At 45.7% G+C, this 27,500-nt stretch overlaps 1 protein-coding gene across 16 annotated transcripts in view; it reads right to left on the reverse strand.

The window, feature by feature from the left end:
* TRERF1 (transcriptional regulating factor 1) overlaps positions 1 to 27,500 on the reverse strand; it is a 228,946-nt gene that overhangs the window by 176,208 nt on the left and 25,238 nt on the right. The window contains exon 1 of one of the 16 annotated variants that reach the window (XM_058733954.1): positions 6,260 to 7,238. The exons of the other annotated variants lie outside the window; for them this stretch is intronic. The gene's annotated coding sequence lies outside the window, so the exon portion shown is untranslated. Of the gene's footprint in view, positions 1 to 6,259; positions 7,239 to 27,500 lie in introns of those variants that run through there. 16 annotated transcript variants of the gene reach the window in all.

A 27,500-nucleotide genomic window follows, 5' to 3' on the forward strand; every position in this document is an offset into this window, starting at 1 on the left:
GAAAGCTGAGAGCTGCCTGGGGTCTACGGCAGAGCACCCAAACTAACCAACTCATTTTCTTTTTGAAAAATTCACCATGGGGGTTCAGTGCCAACAGGGCCTCCTCAAAGCCATTAGTAAGTGGAAACCACCGTGCATTTCACAACTACCATCTAATTACTCTCCCTGTAACCTTCCACAGCAGCCCTAAGCCAGCTCTTTCAAGTGCTGATGCCGCTAATCAAGTCATAAAGCCTTAAAGCTCATATTATTAGCCTTGATAACACAGAGTAAAACAAACACAACAATTGCCTTTCCTCCCAGCTGAGGCCATCAGTCAGGCTACCTGACTGCATCGGCATTACATCCCAGGTCAAGGAAAAAACGCATCTAACCAGTGAGACTCTCCTATCCTGGATGGACCACGCAAGAGAAATTTATCAGCTCCTTTCTGATCCTCTGATAAGTTTCTGGAAACTGATCACGATCCACCACGATCCGAGCGATTTCTTTACTGTCCCCATCTCCTTGGGTAATCTGGAAGCCTGGAAGAAGCTTCTGCTACTCCCCATCCCTCTGGTGGCATCCCCTCCCCTCAGGTCACCTACTTAGGCACACAGTGGCCCACTTCAAATCAACCCCATCACCAACTGCAGAGCTCCTCGACACAGATCAATTCTTCAATCAGATGGCCGTGTTTCAACCTGCATGCCTGTGCCACTTGGAGATGAGGGGACTGGTCGATCAACAGAGCAACAGTAACAGAAACTGTTTAAGGGAGACCTGGCCGCCACCTCCATGTTACCCACAAGATATACACACACATATACAGAACCTCAGCATCCTACTTAGCACTATGAGGATTCAGAAAACAAGAATCCCTGAACTTGAGGAGTTGTTCAAAGAGGAGATATAGTTCTCCATGCTCATGCAACAACTGTACTGTAAGTTCCCCAATGGCTGGCACCCACCAAGCTGGAGAGTTTCCTATACTTGTGGCCTAAAGTCTACAGACCATGTCTAATGACAACTCCATGAAGACTAGGCCATTGACTCTGGAAGGAAATAAGCCTGAGGACTTGGCTCTGCTTGGGGGTAGTACTTCCACCATGAGTTGACTAAGCAATACGTGAAGAACAAGAATTAATGTCCTCCAATGGCCATGGGCAAGTGACTCACCCAAGATTACACAGAGAGTTTTAAAGCTAGGAGTAGAATTCGGGTCCCTGAATTTCCAGACCAAGGCTCTTTCAACTAAATCCCACTCCTTTCACCTCTGCTTTGGAACTCCCCTATGAAATCAGAGTTTGAAGTTAGCCACTTCTTTGCTTTTTACTCCCTCCAACCTCACCCAGTCTCTAAGACACCCTTTCCTGAAGAAGCAACATACTTTAACCCATCTGAAAGCTGGTCCCATTCTGCTCTCCATGGGATGGGTCAAGAGCAAAGCAAAGTCACATCCCCTCATTAGTTTCCTTTTCTGTAAAATGAGGAGGTTAGCAGAGATGACTTCTAAGATCCTTTCCAGCTTTAAGTAAAATCAGTGGAAGCTTCACTGTGCAATCAGGAGAAAACAGGGGACCCAAGCCATGGTCCCTGTGTCATTCTGTTTTGTGTGGGGAGCATGGGCTGGTCCAGGCAACTGACAAGAAGCTACAGTTTGCAAAGAACCTGTCCACCAATCTCCTCCCATGGTCCACACACAGCTTCTCCAGCCCACATTAGAAGACGAACGGCCAGCTGCCAGATATCTTCACAAACTTGCCAGGAAGAATTCTTCTTTGAAATATTTTTTTTACATTTATTTAGTTTTGAGAGACAGAGTGAGACAAAGTGAAAGTGGGGGAGGGGCAGAGAGAGAGAGGGAGACACGGAATCCGAAGCAGGCTCCAGGCTCTGAGCTGTCAGCACAGAGCCCAACGCGGGGCCCAAACCCACAAACCGTGAGATCATGACCTGAGCCAAAGTCAGACGCTTAACCGACTGAGCCACCCAGGCACCCTGCCAGGAAGAATTCTTAATTAAAGTTTTTGTTGCATTGCAGTATTTTCTTTTTAATGACTTTTTAAATTTATAAAACCAATTTGTGCTTATTACAGAAAACCAGAAAACATTTTATTTTTAATAGCTTTTAACATCATAAAATAAATGTACATTCATTACAGAAAAATCAGAAAGCTTGTTAAAAGAAAATCCCACCTGTAAACAAGTCTATACCTAAATTAATTAAATCACATTCCAATCAAGAATCAAAGAAACCTAAGAGTTGGAACTGGTCTTAGATACAGGTTGCATTCTGGGGGCTACGCTACTTAAGGTCTGAGGAAACAGTCAGGGATCCATGGTAATGATCCAATCCAATTCCCCTATCTCCACTGATCCTGACAGGCGGCCTCCCAGCCTCTGCTCGAATACTTCCCACATTCCAGTCCTTTTCCAAGCTTTGGGGAAGCTCCAAAAATGCTTCTTCCTACAGTAGATGGCAGTCATTATATGCAGAGAAAGACCTGTACCTGGGTTCAATTCCAGACTCAGCCTCTTACATGCTTCATGACCCTGGGAAAGTCACTTCCTTTCTCTGAACTTGACTGCCTCATCTCTAAGATGTGAATAATAATATCTGCTTGAAAGAGTTGTCCTGAGATTTAAATGAGAAAACGTATGTAAAGCACTTAGCAAAGTGCCTAGCACAGTGTAAGTGCTCCATAAATAGTAAGGACTATTAATAACTTGTAGCTCATGACAAAGGCTTTCACACTTTTCCACCTTACCCCTAAAAAGAAATTATACTTTTGTAAAAAAATGTTTATTTATTTTTGAGGGAGGGGACGGGGGGGGGGGGCGCGGTGGACAGAGGATCCGAAGCAGGCTCTGCGCCGACAGCAGCGATCCCGAGGTGGGTCTCAAACTCACAAACGGTGAGATCATGACTTGAGCCACAGTCAGACTCAACCAACTGAGCCACCCAGGTGCCCCCTACTTCATCTTTTTAAATTGTTGGTCTTAATCATTTAATTGAGTGCCCAACCCACTCATGGGTTGCAAATTGCAGTTTGAAAAACACTGACTTACACTAAGACCAAGTATCTCCTCCTGGAGCGTCTACCTCTAGCTTTACTTTCTGGAAGCACACAGAACAACCCTGCCTGTTAACCTTTCAGGCACTTGACACTCCCTGTTCTCTCAAGCAGTCACTGTATGCCATCTGGCTTCCCGATCCCCCTTCGTCCACGTCCCATCCTCTGGACTCCTCTTCCCTCTGCAAGCTTTCCCCTTTAATCCCTGCTGCCCGGGAGGGCCATGCTCATTTAGCAGGTGCTTACGCCACTGTCACCTCGGGTCAGGCAGCCTGACATGAGCATCTTTTCCAAACTTCCCACCAGATGAGCTATTCATCCCCGGAGGAACACATCTTGGCTTCTTCCAGCCCATCCCCAACTCCGGTACTTTCATACAAAAAGGTGTCCTCTCTACCCACTCCTCTGTCCTTCCACAATGAGATTAGGACGCCTCAGGGCCCATCACTGAGAAAAGCAAAAGGGAGGAAGAGTTTCAATATGCATACCGGAGTCTGAATCTACAACCAGAAAGTGTTCCCTTCTTACTCATCTCTGAATTAGTTCTGCCTGTTAGACCTGGAACCCAACTGAGGCCTCATCACTCAGCCACATCTGTCCCTTCCTGGTGAAGGGGGGCCCTGTGACAAGGAATCTCACAGCTGGCTGCAAACACAGCCCCCTTCAGAGCTGAGATCCACGGGCACCACTTGCACAGGCAGGAAACGGCAGATATCACAGCCACAGTTTCCCATATCCTATCTGCCTTTATGGTCATCAAAAAAAGGTGTTCGTGGTAATAAAAAATAAATAAATAAAATGCACACACATGCACTTAATGTCACTACTCTGACGGGCAACATTTTATAATTTGGGTTTAAAAAAAAAAAGGTTTCCAAAACAGTAACAAATTTTAGTCTACTATGCCTTCAAAACACACACTGGCTGCCCCTCACTCCTCTCTCCTCACTGCATTTCAGGTAGATCTCAGATCTTGTGGCAAACACATTCAAGAGGGTCTCCCCCACCCTAGGAAACTTCATGAACCCACCACCCTACATTTATTATTTCATTAGATATATCTGCATCCCGAAACAATGTATTTTAAAATTTTGTTGACTTTAAAATTTATTCAAAAGAGGGGCACCTCGGTGGCTCAGCCGGTTGGGCGACCGACTTCAGCTTGGTCATGATCTCATGGTCTGTGGGTTTGAGACCCACATCGGGCTCTGTGCTGACAGCTCAGAGCCTGGAGCCTGCTTCAGATTCTGTCTCCCTCTCTCTCTTCTCCTCTCTCCCTTGTGTTCTATCAAAAATAAATCAACATTAAAAAATTGTTTTAAATAGAATAAAATAAAATTTATTCAAAAGGTATCGTGCTGTATGGGATGTTTGGTGTCTTTTTTTAATTTTTTTTTTTTTAAGTTTATTTATTCGTTTTGAGAGAGCACGCGAGCACGAGCTGGGGAGGGGCAGAGAGAGAGGGAGACAGCGAGAATCCCAAGCAGGTTCTGTGCTGTTGGCACAGAGCCCGACGTGGGGCTCAAACTCACAAACCGGGAGATCATGACCTGAGCGTAAGAGTTGGACACTTAACCAACTAACCCACCCAGGTGCTCCTAGAGTCTTTTTTTTTTTTTTTAATGTTTATTTATTTTTCAGAGAGAGAGACAGAGTGAGAGCTGGGAAGGTTCAGAGAGAAAGGGAGACACTGGATCCAGGCTCCAGGCTCTGAGCTGTCAGCACAGAGCCTGATGCGGGGCTCAAACCCGCGAGCCATGAGATCATGACCTGAGCCAAAGTCGGACGCTTAACCGACTGAGCCACCCAGGCACCCCAGAGTCTTTTTTTTTTTTAAACTTCAACCTCAGATGACTAAGATTCACTCGTGTCGTTGTACGAAGATGCTGTTCGTTTATGTCGCTACTGCATGACAACCCATCATAGGACCACAAACTCCTTTTCCAGCTGATGAGCATTTGAATTTCGAGGGTCTTTTTTGGCTAGTATCAACAGCGCTACCAGGAACATTCTTAGTCCACGTCTCCTGGTGCTCGCATGATTATTACACACCTAGGGTAGACACGTCAGGTCACACGGTCTGTACACATACAACTTCACAGGACAGTCCCAAACTATTTTCCAAAGTGGCTGCATCGGCTCACGCTCCGACCACCAGTGCACAGGAGGCCCCAGAGCTCTATGTTCTCTCCAGGGCTTGCCACTGCACCGCTCCTTAGCGTTTGCCCATCAAGATAAAATGGAATCTCATTGTGAGTTGTATTCCCCGCTTACTAATGAAATTAAGTGCCTCATAAAAAGCGAGAAAGATCCTCTCCCAACCTAAAGCCCTGTGCTTTTCTTTCACGGCTCTTATCACAGCCTATAATTAAACATTTGTGGGATTATTTGATTAAAGCCCATCGCCACGCCCGCTTTCTTCACCACTGCGCACTGTACAACAAAGTGGGGCCTCTGTGTATGGGCCGAATGAATGAATGCATGAATAGCTGAGTAACTGGGACTATCCAGTTGATCGTCAGGCTCCAATCTGATTTTATTAAAAGCCTGGGCTCGCGAGTCGGGGTCTGACCTCCCCAGCTGAGTTATCAAGGGGGTGGGGGTAGAAGTGATGAGGTGGGAGGGAAGGGAGGAGAAATCCAGTCTTGGTCCAGCATCATTCGCAGTACCTCCTCAATAATGATAATAAATAAAACTACAACTACTGCTGTGAAATTGCAACCCTAACATGAGCCACTCGCTTCACGCCAAACAACACCAGCCATCCTTTCTTTCTTTACATAGCATGCTCACACGCCAAGCACCATGGTTACATGCTTACTGGAGTATTCCTCTGATCCTCACATCTCTATGGAATGGATATTATAGCCCCATTTTATAGCAAAGAAAACTGAGGCTCAGAAAGGCTAAGAAGTGCCCAGCCACAGGACGTAAACAGGGGCAAATGAAGAGTCAGAGGCAAATCAAGGACGGTCTGGCCCCAGAACCCATGCCCTTTCCAGACACCTGTTGCCACCCTTGCCCCCTGGGCTTTTTGTCTTCTCTGCACAGAGCTCCTCTGCCTCCACAACTGCCCCCACAAAGCTAAACCGATTCCAAGTTCTGTTCCCCCCGCACACAAATGCTTTCCCTGCAGTGGGGGTGCAGTGCTTGAGTAAAAGATCACCCTGCTATATCCATCATTTCCCTGACAGCACACTTACCTGGCAGGTCCCTGGCTACAAGATGCTTAGCGTCACCCAGCAGGCCGGCATGAGGACATCATCCATAGCCGAGTCTCCCAGAGTTCTCCCAAGTCAACACTTCCCACCAGCCGGGGCTCTGCAGAAACTAGCTCCTTCTCAACTTGGAAAGGGTTTTTACTGCAACTGGAAACAAACACCTCACAAATACCTACTATACCCAGGCACATGGCATGCCTTAACTCAGCAAGAAATACTATGTAGCCACTACAATTATACAATCCCAGCCCGATCCATGGAAATATGCATGTGAAATTATGTTAAGTGAAAAAAAGGCAACTCAAAAATAGTATCTACATGCCAAATTAAGTACACGCAGTACCCTCAGACACAGGAGGGCAATATAAATAGAACTGAGTGTTCACTAGAACCGTTTTTCAGTAAAGTTACTTAGGTTTCCATTGCCCCCTGAAAGCTACTTGTCAACTCTTTATAACAGGTGTGGTTTCAAAGCAAGCTACTAACAGTAGCAAAGAATTATCCCCAGCAAAAATGAAAGTTCCCTGAGGGTCATGATCATGTCTGTTTTGTTCATGGCTGCATCTTTAATGAAGGGGTCAGATGAGGGGTCAGTAAATGGCCTGCTGCTAAATCCCACCACCTGGTTTTGTAAATTAAGTCTGATAGGAACACAGTCACCCATCCACTTACATGTGGTCTATGGTTGCTTTTATGCTACAATGGCAAGGCTGTGTGCTTAGTACAGGGGACAGAGACATGGTCCACAGAGCTGAAAATATTTACTCCTTGACCTTCTATAGAAAGCTTGCCAGTCCTTGATTTAATGCCTACCCTGGTGTCTACATATAGTGAAGATTCAATATTTGTTGAATTAATGATTTCAAATAAGTCCAAATCAAGCTCATAGATGAGAACAAAGACCTTATTTACCCAGGGCACATAATATCAGATGCCAACAAATGGGAAACATACTTTTGTTTCTTAACATTTATTTTTGAAAGACAGAGACAGAGCGTGTGTGTGCGCGCGCGCGCACGCGCATGAGCGGGGGGGAGGGGCAGAGAGAGAGAGGGAGACACAGAATCGGAAGCAGGCTCCAGGCTCTGAGCTGTCAGCACAGAGCCGATGTGGGGCTTGAACCCACAAACCGTGAGATCGTGACCTGAGCTGAAGCTGCATGCTTAACCAACTGAACCACCCAGGTACCCAGAAAATGTACTCTTCAATATTTAAATCAAAACGGGGCTGCTGACACCCTCAGTAGGTGGTATATGCCTTGAGCAGTTTCTTCCACAGTGGAGACGGATTACACCAAACCATGTACACAGCAGAGCTACAGCGAAGGACACCCGCTAAGGGCTTGGCAGGCCATCTGAGGCCAGAAGTAGGAGTCAAGTCTGGGTAACTAGTCAAGATGCTGTAATAATCCCCGTGCGGGGCTCAAAGAAGGATTTTGACCTCCTTAATCTTATATTTGAAACAGCTAAGCTACAGAACCAACGAGGGTGAAATCATCTCATTTACTTCCTATGTAACTTCTGGTCAGGACAATGCATCAGTAAACAACTGTAGGCACAATTATTTTCCCCTTAATTTATCAGTACATCTGCATTATAATGCAACCGCGTATTTTTAGGTCTGCAGACTTGATTATTCAGAGGCTGATACTTCGGCTGGTGGCTTTTTGAAGCTTGTTATGGCCCCAGTGCAGAAGACAGGAGAAAGGAAATGAAAGGAGGTGAAACTCACATCAGTGGGTGTTAGTATTTTATTAGCAGATGAAATGCCAGATTGGGGTGGAGGGGGTAGTAGAGGGTGAAACCCCAGGTCTCCAGAGCTGAAGCTCTCCCCGGGCCTCCTTTATCAGATCCCCACATCTTAACTTCCATCACTGCATGCTGACAACCTATTAATAATTGTTATACGGCCCCATCCCTATGATGATCCAAGAACATTACAGTTAACCCTTGAGCAACACAGGTTTGAACTGTGCAGGTCTGCTTATGCACAGATGTTTTCTGATAAATACGGTACAGGCCTATAAATGTATGTTCTCTTTATGATTTTCTTCACAACATTTTCTTTTCTCTAGCTTACTTTATTCTAAGAATACAGTATACAATACATAGAACATTCAAAATATGTGTTAACTGTTTACATTATTGGTAAAGCTTCCTGACAACAGCAGACTATAAGAGTTAAGTTTTGGGGGAGCCAAAAGTTACACACAGATTTTCGACTGCCCCTAAACACCCCCCCCTGCCCCCCACTGTACAAGGGTCAACTAACCATATTCTCTGAGCTCCCTTCCTTTGTTCATAGGAGAAAAAACAAAAGTCAAAAGGGGATTCAGGGTTGAGGCTCTCAAACAAAGCCTTGGCCTGCTGAAGTCGGGAGGACATGGCCTCCCCAACTGAAAAGTTGGAGTGTGGATTCATTTAGGGAAATGTCTCCAAAAGAATGCTGGGAGGAGTCTAAGCCCCTTCCCCATCCCCCACACACATTAATTATTCCCAGCAGGTGTTCCCACTTCCCAGGAACCCACAGATCCAGGAGAAGTTCAACACGCTGGCTCTGAGCCATAGGGTTACACACAAGGCCTCCTGGTAGGGTCCCTCCTGCAGCCGAATGAGTAGTGAGTGACCGAGAGCCCAGGCCCATGGACCCTTCAAAGCCTGTCATAACCTCCGCTGAACAAATGAACGGGATCTCCTCATTATTTTAAGTAAAAACTAAAAGTCACACCCACGGAGGACCACACTCCGACTTTCTCCTTGTGACATTTTTTCTCCAACGGAACCATACAAAATACACCTCACTTCTTCCTCTCCCTCCTCCTCTCCAGCCTGCCACCTTTTCCCCTTCCATCCTGAGGACTGGAGACTGGAGAAACCCTTCAGTGCAGGAAGGCAGCGTTCTCTTCTCTGGCTGACAAGACACCGTCCGTTGGTTGGACCCTGGGAGGTGTGGGAACCCCTGCTCACCTCGACCCGGTGGGCTTTAGGCCGTCCGAAGTGAACCAACCACACAAGACAACCAAGGAGGGGGAAAATGGAAGGAAATGCCCGCCACTGCCGCCTCCTCTCGCTTTCCCTGGGGCCTTCGCTCTGTCAGATTTTGAAGCATAATGAGTTCTGTTTCATAACAGTCTTAAATGAACTAGAAGGGGGAAGGGGATGACAATGATAAAAATCTTAATTAAAAAAATTCCTACAGGCAAAGACTTTCCAGATCCTAAGATGTGATAAAAAGTCTCCTGAGCTGGGGGCCCTACAGAGCCCTGAAGGACCCAGCATTCAATATACATTTCCTGGGTGCCTACTATGTGCCTGGTGCTATGCTGGGTGCTAAGGGGCTGCACTGAACACACACACATATTCTAGGGGCTCATATTCTAGGAGGGAGGAGGTAAAAATAAAGAACAAGTAAACTCAGGGCACCTGAGGGGCTCAGAGGGTTAAGTGTCTGACTCTTGATTTCAGCATCTGACTCTTGATTTCGGCTCAGGTCGTGATCTCACAGTCGTGGGACTGAGCCCTGTGTCAGGCTCTGTGCTGGGTGTGGGGCCTGCTGGAGATTCTCTTTCCCTCTCCCTCTGCCTGGGTGGCTCAGTCGGTTAAGTGTCTGACTTCAGCTCAGGTCATGATCTCACGGTTCATGGGTTCAAGCCCCCATGTCAGGCTCTGTGCTGACAGCTCAGAGCCTGGAGCCTGCTTTCAATTGTGTTTCTCCCTCTCTCTCTCTGACCCTCCCCTGCTCATGTTCTGTCTCAAAAAAATGAATAAACGTGAAAAAAATTTTTTTTAAGAAAAAAAAAGAGCAGGTAAAAGGGATGGAGAATTCAGGCAAAATATGTTAAAGGGGATGGGAAATTTGGGGTGTGGTGTTGAATACAGTGGTGAGGAAAGCCTCCATGAGACAAATCTGAGGAAAGACTTGACAGGGGAGACAGTACACAATGCAGGTGGTATCTACGTTCTGGAAGAGGATTCCAAGCATAGAGGACAGCTTATGCAAAGGCCCTGAGGCAAGAACACGCCAGGTATGTCCAGGGAATAGCTAAGAAACCAGGAGTGGCTGGAGCACAGTGAGAGAAAAAGAGAACAGAAGATAGTGTCACATAAGCAAGGTGGGGGAGGGAGCAGAGTGTCACCAGACCACCTCAAGGACATTGCTTTTCCCTGACAAAGGAAGTGGCCACTGAAGGGCTGTGAGCAGGGAAGGGGCAAGTTCCCTTTCAATTCCCTGCCACTTGGTCATTCTTCCTAGAGATGTCCTTTGACACCACTTAATAAATATGCTCAAAGCCACCTCTCCTGCAAAGCTTTCTCTGACTAACCAACCACTGCAACTTACAAAGCCAACAACCTTAAGGAAACCAGCCCAGCCCCACACCCACCTCTCTCCCAAATCCATAAGAGACCCAAAAGGGGAGATAATGAGTAGAAAGACCAAAGAGGGGAATGGGTACCAGGAAAACACAAGGACAAGCAGAGAGGGGCAAGGAGCCATAGGGGAAAAAGGGAGAAAGCTCCAGAGAGAGGCAGCATCCACACCCTGCAGTTCCTAAGGTCCAAAGCATCAGCACTTTATCTTTCCAATCCCTGCAGCCCTGGAGCTGCCCTGATACTCTCATCAGCAGGGAGCCCTCCCTGCACCTCTTTACTCCTTACCCCGATGTTAAGTGGCACTGGAAGAAGGGAGAGAAGAAAAGGATTACCTTACTCTTCCTCTGTAAACTGCGAAAGCAGTGGCCCAGCTAACACGAGCCAGAGAAACCAGAGGCAGAAGCAGAATTCCCCGTCATTACCTCCACACCAGGATCCCCAGCAGACTCGTGGTGAGCCACCAGGCGATTCTACCTGGTCAAAACCTATAAAGTGAGCTGCCATGGCACAGACCCGGTCCCCACAGCACCTTCTGTCCACGGCACCTCTGCTCCCACAATGCCCCCATGTTCACACTCATCCCCCAGCAACCACACTGCAGAGGGGGGAAAAAAAAAACTGGCCAATTAAGAAAAGGCTCAGGGAAGCTCTGGAATAAGCTAAAATGGGTAGAAAGGAAGGAATAAGTTAGAACAATCAGCTCCAGGTAGTAGAGGGTTCTAGAAGCTAACAGCATGGGCTCTAGAGCAGGAACTCGTGGTTCAGCTCTGCCACTGACAGGCTGTGTGACCTTGGACAAGTTATCTGTGTGACCCTGGGCAAGTTATCTACCCTTTCAGGCCTCAGATTCTTCATCTTTAAAACCACTATCTTTATTAGTACCTGTGTCCTAAGGCTCTCAGGAGAATGAAAATTAGTATTATAAAGCATGTGAAAAAATGTCTGCGGCATGGTAAGCACTATATGAATACTTTTACTTGTCTTTTAATAAGGCAGATAGAGATAAAATTTTTTAAGTTTATTTCTTTCTTTTGAGAGAGAGCCAACATGTATGTGGGGAGGGTGGGTGGGGGGTGGGGCAGAGAGACAGGGAGAGAGAGAATCCCAAGCAGGCTCCCCATCCCTATATGAGTATTTTTAAGAGAGAGACACACACACACACAAATGCGAGTGGGGGAGGGGCAGAGAGAGAGGGAGACAGAATCTGAAGGGGCCCCAGTCTCTGAGCGGTCAGCACAGAGCCCGACGCGGGGCTCGAACCCACAAACCGTGAGATCATGACCTGAGCCGAAGTCGGATGCTTAACCGACTGAGCCACCCAGGCGCCCCATTAAAGAAATAAAAACACTTTCGGCTCAGGTCATGATCTCACGGTTTGTGGGCTTGAGCCCCGCGTTGGGCTCTGTGCTGACAGCTCAGAGCCTGGAGCTCGCTTCAGATTCTGTCTTCCTCTCTCTCTGCCTCTCCCCCGCTTGTGCTCTGCCTCTCTCTCTCTCTCAAAAATAAACATTACCAAAAAAATTTTTTTTTAATAAAAAAAGAAAGAAAAACACTTTTGATAAAGGAAAGCTTCTCTCAGAACCTTCTGAGAGGGGGGTTACCTGGGTGGCTCAGTTAAGTGTTCGACTCTTGATTTCAGCTCAGGTCATGATATGGTTTGTGAGTTTGAGGCCTGCTTGGGATTCTCTCTCCCTCTCTCCCTCTCTGCCCCTCCCCTGCTTGCATTTTCTCTCTCTCTCTCAGAAACAAATAAACTAAAAAAAAAAAAAAAAAATCTGAGAGAGAACAGGTCTATGTTTATTTTTGTACACGACCTATCCATGAAAACAATCACTACTAATTAATATTTTCAACTCTTGATAATTCCAATTCCATACTTTTAAAATATAATAAAATGCTAGGGTGCCTGGGTGGCTTCCTGGCTTCTGCTCACTGTCTCTCAAAAATAAATAAACATTAAAAAAAAATTTTAATAAACAAAAAATAAAATAAAATATGATAAAATGCTTTGGCACAAAGACATTTATTGCAGCACTATTTTAAAAAATTTTTAACATTTATTCATTTTTGAGAGACAGAGAAAGACAGAACATGAGTGGGGAGGGGCAGAGAGAAAGGGAGACACAGAATCCGAAGCAGGCTCCAGGCACTGAGCTGTCAGCAAAGAGTCCCATGCAGGGCTCAAACTCATGGACCACGAGATCGTGGCCTGAGCTGAAGTTGGACGCTTAACCGACTGAGCCACCCACATGCTTCTATTGCAGCATTATTTTAAAAAGCAAATGATGGGGGCGCCTGGGTGGCTCAGTCGGTTAAGCGTCCGACTTCGGCTCAGGTCACGATCTCGCGGTCCGTGAGTTTGAGCCCCGCGTCGGGCTCTGTGCTGACAGCTCAGAGCCTGGAGCCTGTTTCAGATTCTGTGTCTCCCTCTCTCTGACCCTCCCCCGTTCATGCTCTGTCTCTCTCTGTCTCAAAAATAAATAAATGTTAAAAAACAAATTTTAAAAATAAAATAAAATAAAAAATAAAAAGCAAATGATGGTAAATGACCTAACTATCCAACAACCGAAATACAGTTGAGCAGATCCTAGGAGCCATAAGAAACAGTTATGTGCAGATATTAAAAATCACCTAATGAAGAATTTTTAAGGACATACAAAGAACCTAAAATGTCAAATGATAAAGGATTAAAAAACTAGACTTCACTTTCAACTATCATGATATAACTGCTATTAAGTCAACCCTCCTGTATAGAAAGAACAATTGTAAAAGGTAAGTAAAATACAAAATAAGAATAATAACAATAATAACTGTTCGAAGATGTGGGACTACAAGGCGGCTAGGACAGAAGAACCATGTCCCTAGAAGAAAGGGAAGCTCAGTGAGGTGTCTATCAGCAGCTGGTATTTCTACCCAGAACATTTGCTGATCTGCTATAGCCAACAGTGAGGTAAAAAGCAGCAAGTTAAAGTTTGCAGTAGCTTTCCCTCTGTACCAAGTAGTCAAAAGCTGGAGTTCAAGACTATAAAGACATCCAGGCTTTGAGAGCCAAGATCCTAGGGAAAAGTGACCCGCTCTTAAGTGAGCCCAATACTCTGCAGCAATTTCCCCTCAAAGCATTTGTTGACACCTAAGCCATGTGTGTTCAGGGCTACACCCTAGAAATCCAGGCAGAAAAAAAGCTACTAAGGAGCGCCTGGGTGGCTCAGTAGGTTAGGTGGCCGACTTCGGCTCAGGTCATGATCTCATGGTTCATGAGTTGGAGCCCCACATCAGGCTCTGTGCTGACAGCTCGGAGCCTGGAGCCTGCCTCAGAATCTGTGACTCCCCCTCTCTCTCTGTCCCCTCCCCAGCTCATGCTCTGTCTCTGTCTCTCAAAAAATAAATAAACGTTAAAAAAAAATTGTAAAAAAGCTGTTAAAAGACTGGAAAAGCTAAGCAGAGATTTTGTTAGTTTCACAGTGGTAGAGAAACAAATCATGACTTTCAGGGCCTACCAAGGAAGAGGGACCTTAAAAAACACCTGCTCTAAAAGCAAGGACAGACCACAAACAGACCCGCCTTAAAAGAACTAAGCTGATACAACATCCTGATCCACTCCATTTTCCATTTAAAATGCCCTGTATTTGGGGCGCCTGGGTGGCTCAGTCAGTTGGGCTTCCAACTTCGGCTCAGGTCATGATCTTGCAGTAAACAAGCTCGAGCCCCACATTGGACTCTGTGCTGACAACTCAGAGCCTGGAGCGTGCTTCGGATTCTGTGTCTCCCTCTCTCTCTCTGCCCTTCCCCCACTCACACACTCACTCTCTCTCAAAGATAAATAAAACATTAAAAATTAAAATGCCCAGTATTTGAACAAAAATTACCAAGAACATCAAGAAATACGACCAAACCAAGAGAAAAATACAATCATTAACAACAATTTAAAAATATCATTTTATAAATAAGATATTTATGAACAATAAAACCAAATAAATTAAGAACTGACTGGATGGGTTTGACGACAAATAAACAGTAAAGAGATGACTAGTGAACTGGAAGATAGGTCAGTAGAAAAAAATACTCATATTAAAGCACAGAAAATACAAAAACAAGCTTCAGGGACACGTAGGATACCACAAAAGAGTCTAACATTATGCAGAGTCTAAGAAGAGGAGAAAATAATGGGGCAAAAGCAATATTCAAAGGGACACCTGGGTGGCTCAGTCGGTTGAGCATCCGACTTCGGCTCAAGTCATGATCTCACCTCACCGCTCATGAGTTCGAGCTCTGTGTCGGGCTCTGTGCTAACAGCTCAGAGCCTGGAGCTGGCTTCCGATTCTGTATCTCCCTGTCTCTCTGCCCCTAACCCACTCACATTCTGTCTCTGTCTCTCTCAAAAATAAATAAACATTAAAAAAAATTTTTTTAAGCAATATTTGAAGGTAACTCCCCCCAGATATTCTAAAACGGACAAAAAAAAATCAAGCCATGAATTCTAGAACTCCAAACTCCACGGGGGATACATACAAAGAGAACCACACTTAAGCACATCATAATAAAGTTGCTAAAAAAAAAAAAAAAAAAAAAGCTAAAGGGGCACCTGGCTGGCTAAATTGGTGGAGAATGTGACTCTTGATTTTGGGGTTGTAAGTTCAAGTCCCACATTGGGCATAGAGATTACTTTAAAAAAATAAAATCTTTAGGAAAAAAATCTAAAGAGAAAAAAATACTACTTTCAAAAGAAACACAATAAAACTGACAGATAACTTTTTAACATAAATAAAGGAAGCTAGAAGACAATGGCATGCTATCCTTAAAGGATTAAAAAAAAGGCAAGCTACAATTCTATACCCAGTGAAAATATCCTCCAAATATGAAGGTGAAAAAGACATTTTCAGACAAAAATTGAAAGAATGTGACACCAGCAGGCATCCTTCACCACACACACACACACACACACACACACACACACACACACAACTAAGGGCGTGTTTCTTCAGAAAGTAGGAAATTAATCTGGGAGGGGAGCATGAGCACAGTCATACAGGAAGAAATGAAGAATAGCAAAAAGAGTAAACAAGTGGATTAATCTAAATTATTATTGACTTTTGAAGTCCATGTCTTGTGGGGTTTAATATACAGAGAGAATTAAAATCACAAGACCTCAGGGTTGATGGAGGGGAGATGGGTGGGGGGATGGGCTAAATGGGTGATGGGCATTAACGAGGGCACTTGCTGGGATGAGCACTGGGTGTCACACATAAGTAATGAATCACTAAATTCTATTCCTGAAACCAATACTATGCTATATGTTAACTAACTTGACTCTAAATAATAAATAGATAAATAATAAAATCACAAGACTTCCAAAGGCATAAAGGAGGTAAAGGGAGTCTAAGGGTTGTAAGGAGCTTGAACTGTCCAGGAAATGGTTAAAGGATTAATCTAGGGTCAGCTCTTAAAAAAAAAAAAACAAAAAAAACACACACAGAATGGGTCCAACTATGCAAAGATATGTATGTTGAAAAAATACCAGAAAGAAGAAAGAAACACACTATTTTTTTTAAATGGAAGTTCAATCTAGATGAGGGAATGCTGACTGGTTTTGACTGTCTTCATGCTTTTCAGTGTTTTCAGTAGAAGAACTCTTTTCTCGATGTTTGATTTCACACAAAACTAGTACACTATTTTCTTACCCTTGTGGCAGGTGAAAGTAGCTTCTTATAAAACTTATGAAACTTATAAAGTTTCAAAAAGAAAAATTCCTAAAACACTGGAACAGAGACCCCATAATTCCACAGTCAATTATTAGCAACAATTATTCATACGGAGAACGCTGTTCACCTGCCAGTACAAACCAGAATCTGTGCCCTGGGCAGGGAATGACTGTTTGCACACTCTATGCGTACTGAGACAAAAGCACTCCTAAAGTCTTTTGATAAGCATGAAGAAATTCTAACTCGATGGAAAGAAGTACTTTTGATAATAATTCAGGTCATTTGCCCAGTCTTTCCACAACAGAAATCCAAAGATTTTACTAAATTAATTAATAGTGGTTATCATGCAAGAGACATTTGTACTCCACCTTACAGCAAGAAAAAAATTGAGCCCCAGAGAAGTAATGTGGCGTATGGTTTAAAGGGTAATACATGCTACACAAGAATTACCCTTTTTTGAAAAACAATACTATTAGACCGGATGAAGTGAGGCCGGTACTCCCACACACTAGCAGTATGAATGAAAATTAATCTTTAAAAATGTTTTCAAGAGGGGGAACTGGGTGGCTCAGTCAGCTAAGCGTCTGACTCTTGATTTCAGTTCAGGTCATATCTCGAGGTTTGTGGGTTTGAGTCCCGAGTTGGCTCTATGCTCCGTGTGTCAGCACAGAGTCTGCTTGGGATTCTCTCCCCCTCTCTCTGCCCCTCCCTGACTCATGCACGGAGGTGAGCGTTCTCTCTCTCTCTCTCTCAAAATAAACTTGAGATCACCTGGCTGGCTCTGTTGGTAGAGTATATAATTCTTGCTCTCAGGGTTGTGAGTTCGAATTCAGATTCCCCTGGGGCACCTGGGTGGCTCAGTTGGTTGAGCTGCTGACTCTTGATTTCAGCTCAGGCCAGGATCTCAGGGTGATGAGATCGAGCCCCTTGTGGGGGTCTGCACCGAGCACAGAGCCTGCTTGGGATTCCCTCCCTCCCTTTCTTTCTGCCCCTTCCCTGCTCGCTCGCTCTCTCTCTCTAAAATAAATTTTTAAAATCTTCTTGAAACAGTAAAATATTTTAAAAAATGAAAAGTGTTTTGAAAAACAATTAGGAAACATTACTGAGAACCTGAAAACACCCACTATCTTTAACATAGTAATTCTTCTTTCCAGGAATTTATCCTAAGAAAATTATCTGAGATGTGATCAAAGATTTATAAACAAGGATGTTCACGGAAGCATTATTTACAATAGTCAAAATGATAAACAAGTTAAAATTTTTTTAAATTTTTTTTAATGTTTATTTATTTTTGAGAGACACAGAGTGTGAGCAGGGGAGGGGCAAAAAGAGGGGGAGACACAGAATCTGAAGCAGGCTCCAGGTTCTGAGCTGTCAGCACAGAGCCCGAGGCGGGGCTTGAACTCACGAACCCATGAGACCATGACCTGAGCTGAAGTCAGATGCTTAAATGACTGAGTCACCCAGGCGCCCCCAATTTTTTTTTTAGTTTATTTATTTATTTGAGAGAGACAGAGACAGAGAGGATCCCAAGGAGGCTCTGCACTGTCAGTGCAAAGCCCGACAAGGGGCTCAAACTCACAGACTGTGAGATCATGACCTGAGCCGAAACCAACAGTCAGACTCTTAAATGACTGAGCCACCCAGGTTACTCAAGCTGAATTTCTAATAATAGGAATTAGTTAAATAAATTATGGGACCCAGTGCCTGGTACACAGTAGGTACTCCATAAATATTTGTTTAACATAGAATCCATATGAGAATATACTAAAAAAACTATGAAAAAATTCAAACAATATTTAATGAGCAAGATATTAATATTAAATCTCACTCAAGGGGCACAGACTCTGCTTGGGATTCTCTTTCTCCTTCTCTCTCTGCCCCTCCCCCACTCATGCTGTCTCTCTCACTCTCTCTCTCAAAATAAACTGTAAGAAAAAGTCTCATTCAAAGTTAGCTCAATACCATTTTTTTTAAATTTATTTCTGGGAGACAGAGCATGAGTGGGGGAGTGGCAGAAAGAGAGGGAGTCAGTCCGAAGCAGGCTCCAGGCTCTAAGCTGTCAGCACAGAGCGTGATGTGGAGCTCGAACTCACAAGCTGTGAGATCACGACCTGAGCTGAAGGTGGACGCTTAACCGACTGAGCCACCCAGGTGCCCCAGCTCAGTGCTTTTTTTAAAGCATAGCTTATGCCTTTTGAGAACTTACTCGGGGCACCTGGGTGGCTCAGTTGGTTGAGGGTCCGACTTCGACTCAGGTCATGATCTCACGGTTTGTGAGTTCAAGCCCCGCATCAGGTTCTGTGCTGACAGCTCAGAGCCTGGAGCCTGCTTTGGATTGTGTGTCTCCCTCTCTCCCTGCCCCTTCCCTGCTCATGTTCTGTCTCTCTCTCTCTCTCTCTCTCAAAAATAAATAAACATTTAAAAAAATAAAAAAAAGAACTTACTAACTGCCAGGCACAGCCCCAAATGTTTTACATGTATTGTTTCAATTCTCCTACCCAGCCCCATTATTTCCATGGAGTGAAGGGTCCTGGATCCAAACCCAGGCAGTCTGACTCCAGAACTTAAACTATTAATCACCAGACTATGCTGCCTGGAAAAAATACTGGAAGGAAATTATTAAAATGTTAACAGGAAGGAATTAAAGACAATTGTGATTTTCTTCCTTACACCTGCTAATATTTTCCAAATTCTCTATAATCACCACGCACTATTTGTAGCCTTCCCATCCAAACTAAAAAGTTTTATGAACTTTCACTTGTCATTTACACAATCTCAGTGGAAAAGTCTTAGCTCCAGAGGAATTTTGAATCGTGTCTTCTCCAGGTCTTAACGGCAGGAGAACACTGTGTAAATGTGAGCCATGACATTCTGAACGTGAAAGAGTCTACTCAACAGACCATGAGTCCATAACTTCCACTGCACAATTACATGTCGCCATCTAGTTGACAAGGCACTGATTTATACACACATTCTGCCATTAATCTTCCCAACGACCCATCTGAGTAGATGTGACCATCTCAGAAGAGGGAGGTTTAGGAAGGTGAAGTGACTTTCCCAAGATCATGTAGAGCACTCCAGCTCTGGTCAAAGATCCATCCATCATGTGCCCAGCCACCAACCATTCGCCCAAATCAAGAGCATGTTCAGGTTCAAGCATGCCTGGAAGCTAATAATGGGGGATTTGCGAGACACACACATACTTGGTGCCCAAAACCCCGATATCGCACTGGGACCCAGCCACCACAGGGCTTCGTTCTTCCAGAAAACAATTATGCAGAAGAGTGAAGTATATGGCTTTATTATCTGCCATAGCACTTTTGCATCCTTTATCTCCTTTGATTCTTACAATAAACCTTGTCAACCAGTAAAGCAAAGGTACTGAGAATAAAGGAAATGAGGCTCTGAGCGTCACGCCGCTATCCGGGAATACCCTCCCAGGGTCGGTGTGGTGCCCGTTCCTCTGTATCATACCAGACACATTTCTGAATAAAACTCGGTCCACACTGACTGGTAAAGCTAAATGGGAGGCACTCACTTTTACAGTCACACAGATCTGGGATTCTTGGGTTTGAATCCCTGCTCTGCAATTTACTAGCCACGAGACCTTGAACAAGCCGGTTCCATCCCTTTGTGCCCCCATTTCCTCTCCTGTGTAATGAGTATAATAACGCCTTCCTCAGGGAGTTGCTGTGAGGTCATAGATGTAAAATGACGACATGCATCTGCGCTTAGTAGGTAGCTGTCATATTTTTAAATGTATCCCATCCCCGAACGTGCACCATGTGAGGTCACCATGGCCAGAGCACAATGCGTCACCTTCCTAAAGAAAATAATCCTCTTAGGCTTCTCTAACCCTGCCATTCTGGTTCCTTTTAACCATCTCAAAAGAGCCTACATGGATCTCAGTTACTTCCCAGACTCCTTTGCAAAACTCTCTACAAGCTTCTTAAATTTAAGCCCCCAAAAGTGTCCTCAGAGGAGAATCAGTCATGGAGCAAAGAAGACAGAAAGCTGAAACCCCAGCCTCTGTGCTCTGAGCTTCTGATTTGCTACAAGGGTTCAGACATGGGACCACATAGAGTAAAATGTACCCTGAAAAGAAATGAACAGGTGAGCACAGGGCACGATGGGGGGGGGGGGGGTGGCAACCCATCTACAAAAGTGGAGAACAAGGCTGGGGGCCTCCAAGTAGAAAGGGACGGAGGGACCCTTTTGAGAACTTACTAACTGCCAGGCACCACCCCAAATGTTTACATGTATCACCTCATTTCATCTCACCCAGACCCATTATTTCCATGGAGTGAAGGGTCCTGGATCCAAACCCAGGCAGACTGACTCCAGAACTTAAACTACTAATCACCAGACTATGCTGCCTAGAAAAAGTACTGGAAGGAAATTATTAAAATGTTAACAGGGAGGAATTAAAGACAATTGTGATTTTCTTCCTCATACCTGCTAATATTTTCTAACAAGCTGCTAACACCTGCTAACAAGTGAAAGGGAAGGCTTTCTGCAATTTGCCTTAGAAACCGATGAGAGCATCCAAAATGGAAACAGAAATGGTAGGAAACCCCGACTTGGCAAGACAGCGATGCTACTCTTTCCAACTCACAGGTACAGCTTAAGAGTGCATATCCTTACCTTCCTGCTTCTGTACTTCCAATACTTTCCTAACTGATCTCTTGGCCTACGGGTTCAGCTTGTCCTCCATACCTCTCTGAGTGACCTAATACATAAATCTGACTTGTCCCTATTCCCCACACACCTCTCCTCACTCCAAACCCTCTGTGACTCCCCTACTGCCTACCAGGTCAAGGCTAAGCTTCATATCATGGTATCAGATCCCATTTCAGCCCCAATCCCTTCTTACCTCTCCAGCCTCAACCCCTGCAACTGTCACTGACAACTTCATAGGTGCCAGACCCTGGCTGGGTGCTGGGGACACAATGATAAACACCACGTGGCACAAAGATGAACACGACCTAGCTCATGCCCTTAAGAAGCTGAAAGTCCCCTTGGGCAGACAGCCAGAGAAAGGGATCACTGCAATCCAGATAGACAGTGGGATGGCAATCCAGCCTGGAGTGCTCGGGGAAGGCCTCTGGAGAAGTAGGAGTGAGCCAGCTAAGGGCCAAAGGAGGAACCCTTCCATGAAGAAGAAGCCTCAGAGCAAAGTTCATGAGCAGCACTACCTAAAAGAACTTTCTACACTAACGGAAACGTTCTACACGTACATTTTCCAGTATGGTAGCCACCAGCCACATGTGGCCATTGAGCACTTGACATGTGGCTAGTGCAACTGCAGAACTGAATTTTTATTTGATTTGATTTTTCATTAACTTACACTTAAATGGCCATGCATGGCTAGTGGCTACCATATTGGATAGCACAGTTCTAGAGCATTAAACTGAAGGTAATGGAAAATAAGGGGAGATGGGTAAGGCCAGATTACATGTAGCTTCCTATACTCACCATGCTATCTGCTAGTCGCTCCCCCTCCCCCTCCCTACCTGGCAATCCCCCAGAGAACCCACACAACCCCACCCTGTACCACCTCTCTCTGAAGACCACCCATGTACCACCTCTCTCTGAAGACTTCCCTGGCTGCTCTACACAGTCTCTCCCACTTACTACTTCTGAAATGTGGTCTTTTTCTAGGCAGGCAGCACTGTGTATCAGATTTATGTTCTCATAGCTGTCCCCACCAGATTCTGAACTCCTTCTCTTACTTGCCCTGGTTATTTCCAGCCACTGGCACATGGGAGGCACTCGATAATGCTTGATGACCAAGTTGTCAGCACCGACACAGTCACTGTAGCCTGGCAGGAATGGGGAAGAGGGCACTCTCTCACTTCTTCTATCAAAGATGTGAGCCACTAACCTTGATCTTTTCCTCAGCTCTGTCCAGGGGCTCGGGAAAGGTTCTCACGAACATCTGAACATTCTACCCCCTTAGCTGTCAATGGCGGGTCTGGAGACCAGCTTGGCAACTCGGCACCTGTGTGTCCTTAAGCAAGGTGCTGACACCGCACCCCCCCCACCCCACCCCCGCCCGAGACTCAGGTTCCTCAAGTATAAAGTGGGCACCACATCTGCCTCTTACAGCTGCTATAAGGCTGAAGTGACTAACACATCTGCACAGGGCCAGGCACACAGTAAGGTCTCTATATAAACAGCAGCAACTACTCCTGAAGCAATTTGAAACCCTCATTTGGATACCCCACAGCATATGCAAATTCCTGAGCCCCTAAATAGGCTCTTCTTGGTGCTCTCCGGGATGCAAGGGATATAATCCAATCTCTGACTCACAGCGTGTTGCCAAAATTCTCCTTGGGTTCCCAAGAGAAAATTTATTTTCATTCCCTCCAACTTTAAAAATTAAACAGTCCTTACAGCGTTTTGGGGTGGCGGGGTGACAATGGAGACCATGCAATCCGACAAGCAGCTTTAAAAAGGTTACAAACTGTTGGGAGAAAGAAAGGAGAAGGCAGCCAAAGGGGGTGGGCAAGGGGGGGGGATGGAGACAATCCCCTGAGTTTCTGCTATTATTGAATACCCCAACTCTCAAAGCAGCCTGGCCGCCCCCTCCTCCACGTGAGCTAAGCTCTGTTAATGAGAAAGCGGAGCTCTGCCTACATTACCACAATAATGATTTCCCCGTTGCATTTTTACATGCCTGCCGCTTTATCATAGCAGAAGTAGACATATATTTTCAATAAATCCCTTCTCTCCTTCCTCCTCCCCAACTCCGGCTCTCCCAGTAAATGTTGTTCCCTCCGCGCCCTCCCCCAACACAATCCCAACCCTGGAGCACAATGAGTTCCGCTAATCAAAACAGAAAGAAAAAGAAAAATGGAAAAATCACAGCTGCTGAAAAACAGCATTCGCTACAAGTCAAAGCCCTCCACATTTTTTCTGCACGCAGCATTTACTTCTTCAAGGACACATCACCCCCGCCCCATCAGAAATCTTACGTAGAGTTGCTCCAACTGGGGGGGGGGGGGGGGGCGGGTAAAGAAATCTAATATTCGCTCTCTTTCCTATTTTGACTAAGGCAGCACAGACAGAAATATAGATAAGGCCTCGAATAACTGATTTAACAAAATGTCACTTATTAAAAAGGATGGGGGATGGGGCTGCACTTGAATTTGAGAGCTCAGTTAAACCACCCCAGCTAAAGGCTGCCAGGCCACGAGAGGCAAGGGGCGGGGGGGGAGGAAACATTCTCTAGCCCGGTCTCCTTCAGTGGCTGCAAGGGTTGACCCTGGCGGGCAGAGAGGCCTGGATTTCTCCCTCCAATAAGAACCAATGGGGGACCTGGGGAGGGGGGGAACCAGAAGTAAAAGAAAAACAAAAAAAAAACCCGGTTGATTCTTAAATACATAAGCATCTATACTGCATTAACTAGTGCCAGCCTCTGTGCCAGGTGCTGGGGGTACAAAAAATGAGTGATGACCCAGTTCGGCCCTCCCCAAGGCAGCCTAGAAGGGGTGAAAGACACCTGGTGGTAAGTATGACAATAGCAAGGGCTGAGGCAGCCCAAGTGAGTCCCCTCTCTAGCCCAGCCCACAGCCCTGGCCCGGGACCAGGCACACAGGGCCCTCAAGGAAGAGTTAAGGAATGAGCATACGCACAGTGAAATTGTTTGAATTCCATACTGGTTTCTAAAGAAGCTGAGACTCCCAAAGGAGAGAGGCCTCTAAACATCCTTACCTACTGTGGCTCCCCAGAAAACCCCCTCGGCTCACTTGTGCTCACCCAATTAAAAAAGAAAAGTGAACAAGCCCCAGTACTTGATAATCAGCCTCATTACGGGTATCCTTGAGTTGAATTTTAAGGGAGTTTGATGTCTCCCATTGTGAGAACATCAGAGGGAGCTCAAAAGACACCCCTATTAAAACTCTTTGGGCATCAACTCCCAACTTTTTTTCTTGTCTTTTTAAAAACATCTTTCAAATAAGTTAGATTGAAGGTGGTTTCCCAAGACAAGGAGAGGCCCTCAGCGTAGCTTCTGTGATGACCAGGGGCCCTCAGGAAGCTGAGATCGCAACCTGCTCAGAGCCCAGTGTGTCCAAAGCTGGAGCCTGGAAACTGGAGGCCAGGCTATCTAGAAACGAATACCGATTGTCCAGGTTCCTCCACTGAGGGGCCCTGCAGAAAGGACGGGGCTAAGGGTAGGAGGCTGATGGAGAACAGCCATGCAATTTGTTAAAGTCAAGTTTTGGCTTTAATTATGAGGCAGCCTTAAAGCTGTGTGCTCCAGAATGAGCCAGACGATTCGAGCTCTAAAAAATGTAATGCCCAAAACATGCTTAAATCATCTGAGTGTTTCCAACTAAGGTCACTGGGACTTATAAGCCCGAAATTTCCAGGTGATCTTGGTGTCCACAGTCCTCTGCATATATTCTGTACGATACTCTTATTTAATACTTCATAGCAATATTTGAAGGTGCACAATATTTGGAGACCATTCAAATTCTGGCATTAAAACAGGGCTTTGGATGCTAGCTGGACATGTGATTCTGGGTTAATCACTTATTTGTATTTTTTCAATCCTGCTTCTTGAGCCTCACTTTCTTCGGCTGTAAAATGAGAGTATCCACCTCCGATGGCTGATGTTTCTGTTGTCAGATAAACTAAGACACACCGAAGAGGCTTTGGACCAATAAAAAGCTGGGTAAACACTAGTCATTTCAACGATGGCATCCATTTCCTCTCTGATTTTTCGTTGATTATTTCCCCCTCTCTATGAAACCAAATTGATATCAGTTCCACTGATCTCTCAAAACTGACAAGTTGTATTTGTTATACAAATACAAGAAGTCCCATTATCCACAGGTGAGCTAACCCCTCAGTAACTGCTCCATTACCCTAGTCTGTGTGCTTTTGTTACGTTTCACGTTTTTCCATAATAGGAAGCAATTCAAAAATAAATAAATAAATAAATAAATAAATAAATAAATAAAGCATCACCCTCCGGGGCTCAGAGGCCAGAGGTCTGATTACGTGAAAAGCACAAAATATTTTTTAAAAACTGGAAATGACTGGGGCAACCTGGGTGGCTCAGTCAGTTAAGCGACAGATTCTTGGTTTCAGCTCAGTTCATGATCTCACGGTTCTGTGAGTTCAAGCCCCACGTCGGGCTCTCAGCTGTCAGTGCAGAACCTGCTTGGGATCTTCTCTCTCCCTCTGTCTCTGCCCCTCCCAGTCGTCAGTTTTTTTTATCTGAAAAGGAGATCTGACCGAAGATCAATTCACCTCGCTGCTGTCTTCCTACGGAGGAGGCCTCTTACAGTTTACTTAGCACTTTCCATACATTATCTGGCTGCTTCCTTGCAACTCCTGAGAGGAGAGGTGGCACATGGGGTCACCCTCTTTTTACAGATGCTGAGACAGCCCCAGAGGCCGCCTTGTCCAGAGCCATAGGACAGTGCTGAACCAGAAGACCCCAACCGAGGTCTTCTGAGTCCCTCCTTGCCCACCCACCTCCCATGCAGGCACCACGGTTGGGGACCACCCGGGCTGGCAGTCTGTGGCATATTTTTGTGAAAGGCAGCCTGAAGGAGAGGCCTCTTTTTTTTTTTTTTTTTTCCTTTCTTGGAGCTTCTTGCCCAAAACATATGACACAGTGCCCACCAACTTTTGAACAGGGCTGAAAATCACAGATGTCTTTTTCCAATGATAGTTTTCAAATAAATCTTACGTGAGGCCCAAATTACTTTCACTGAAGACTCTTCCCCAAGCGAAAGAATCCGCGCTTGCCTCTGTACTGCTCAGTAATGCAGTCAAATGTTGAGAAATATGCAGTACAATTTTCTGATGCAGTCTTAACCCTTCAAAGTCTCTGGCTGGTGTCAAGTCCTGAGTCCAGACCCCTTCCCAAGGAGGGTGCAGCCTCAGCCCAGAGCACCCCATGACAGAGTACAGCTCCCTCACCTCCTGCTCACCTGCACCTGTCTTATCCCTCTGGTCAGGATGGAAGGCCCTCCCCCCACCCTCCTCCCCCCAGGGAAAGGCCAAATCTTCCTGAAACCTTCTCAAGGGCTCTCGTCAGCTGTCCTGACCTCACCCATTGCTCTCATCAATCACCCCCCTCTCCAGGATCTCTCCCATTTGCTCAAAATTTGTAACACTGGCACCCGAAAAACCGCTTCCCGTTATGCACACGTCCTTCCAGCCCCCACTCCATTTCTCTGCCCCCCCTTTCACCATCAACCTTTGCCAAAAAATTGTCTACACGTGCTGACCAGTTCCTTACCTTCTAGTGCCCTGCCCACCCCCTCCAATCTTGCTCCCCACCCCCCATTCCCTGCATTCCACTGAGGCTGTTCTTTGAAAAGTCCCCGGTGGCTTCCATTTTGCCAAATCCAGGGGTGACTTTTCTGGCCTTATTAACCTCATGAAACATTCAACCACCACCCCTTCCCCAACAAACACACACACACACACACACACACACACACACACACACAGCCTTTCCTTCTCTCTCTCTCTAGGTTTCTTAAGACATCTCACCCAGTCCCCTGGATTTAAATACCACCCCCTGGCTGATGGCTTCCACATTTTTATCTCTCACCTGGCCACTCCTTTGGTGCTGGACACCACTGTCAGACTGCCGGCCTGTCATCTCCACCTTGAGTTTAACAGGCATTTCAAACCTAGCAGGGCCCAAACGGAAATAGCTTGATTCCATTCCCCTCCCGCTCCCAATCTTCCCCATCTGGGCAAACAGCACCACCCATCTACCCAAACGCTCAAGCCAGAACCCCCCAGAGCCATCCTGGATTCCTCCTCCCCAGCCACCATCAAACCCACCAGCAACCCTGCCCATCCTGCCCATTCTACCTACAAAGTGCATCTCCACCCACCTGCTCCCTCCACTCCCTGTCACCTCCTCCTCCTCCTCACCTGGCCGGCTCTCCGACCCCACACCTGCCCCCTCCACCACCGCAAGCCCCTTTATCAAGACTTGAGGGTGTCACTTCCCACTGGAAACTTTCAGTGGTTTCCCACTACACTTCAAATGAAACCCAACCTTCTCAAGGCCTCCAGAGTCCCGCACATTCGCCTCACTCTGCCTTCTCTCCATCCCCCTTGTCTGCCTGTGCCTCTTTTTAGTTCCCCTCCCCCCTCCAAAACCAAAATCCT

Source organism: Neofelis nebulosa, chromosome 6 (genome assembly GCF_028018385.1).
Source record: "Neofelis nebulosa isolate mNeoNeb1 chromosome 6, mNeoNeb1.pri, whole genome shotgun sequence".
Classification (NCBI taxonomy): Eukaryota; Metazoa; Chordata; class Mammalia; order Carnivora; family Felidae; genus Neofelis; species Neofelis nebulosa.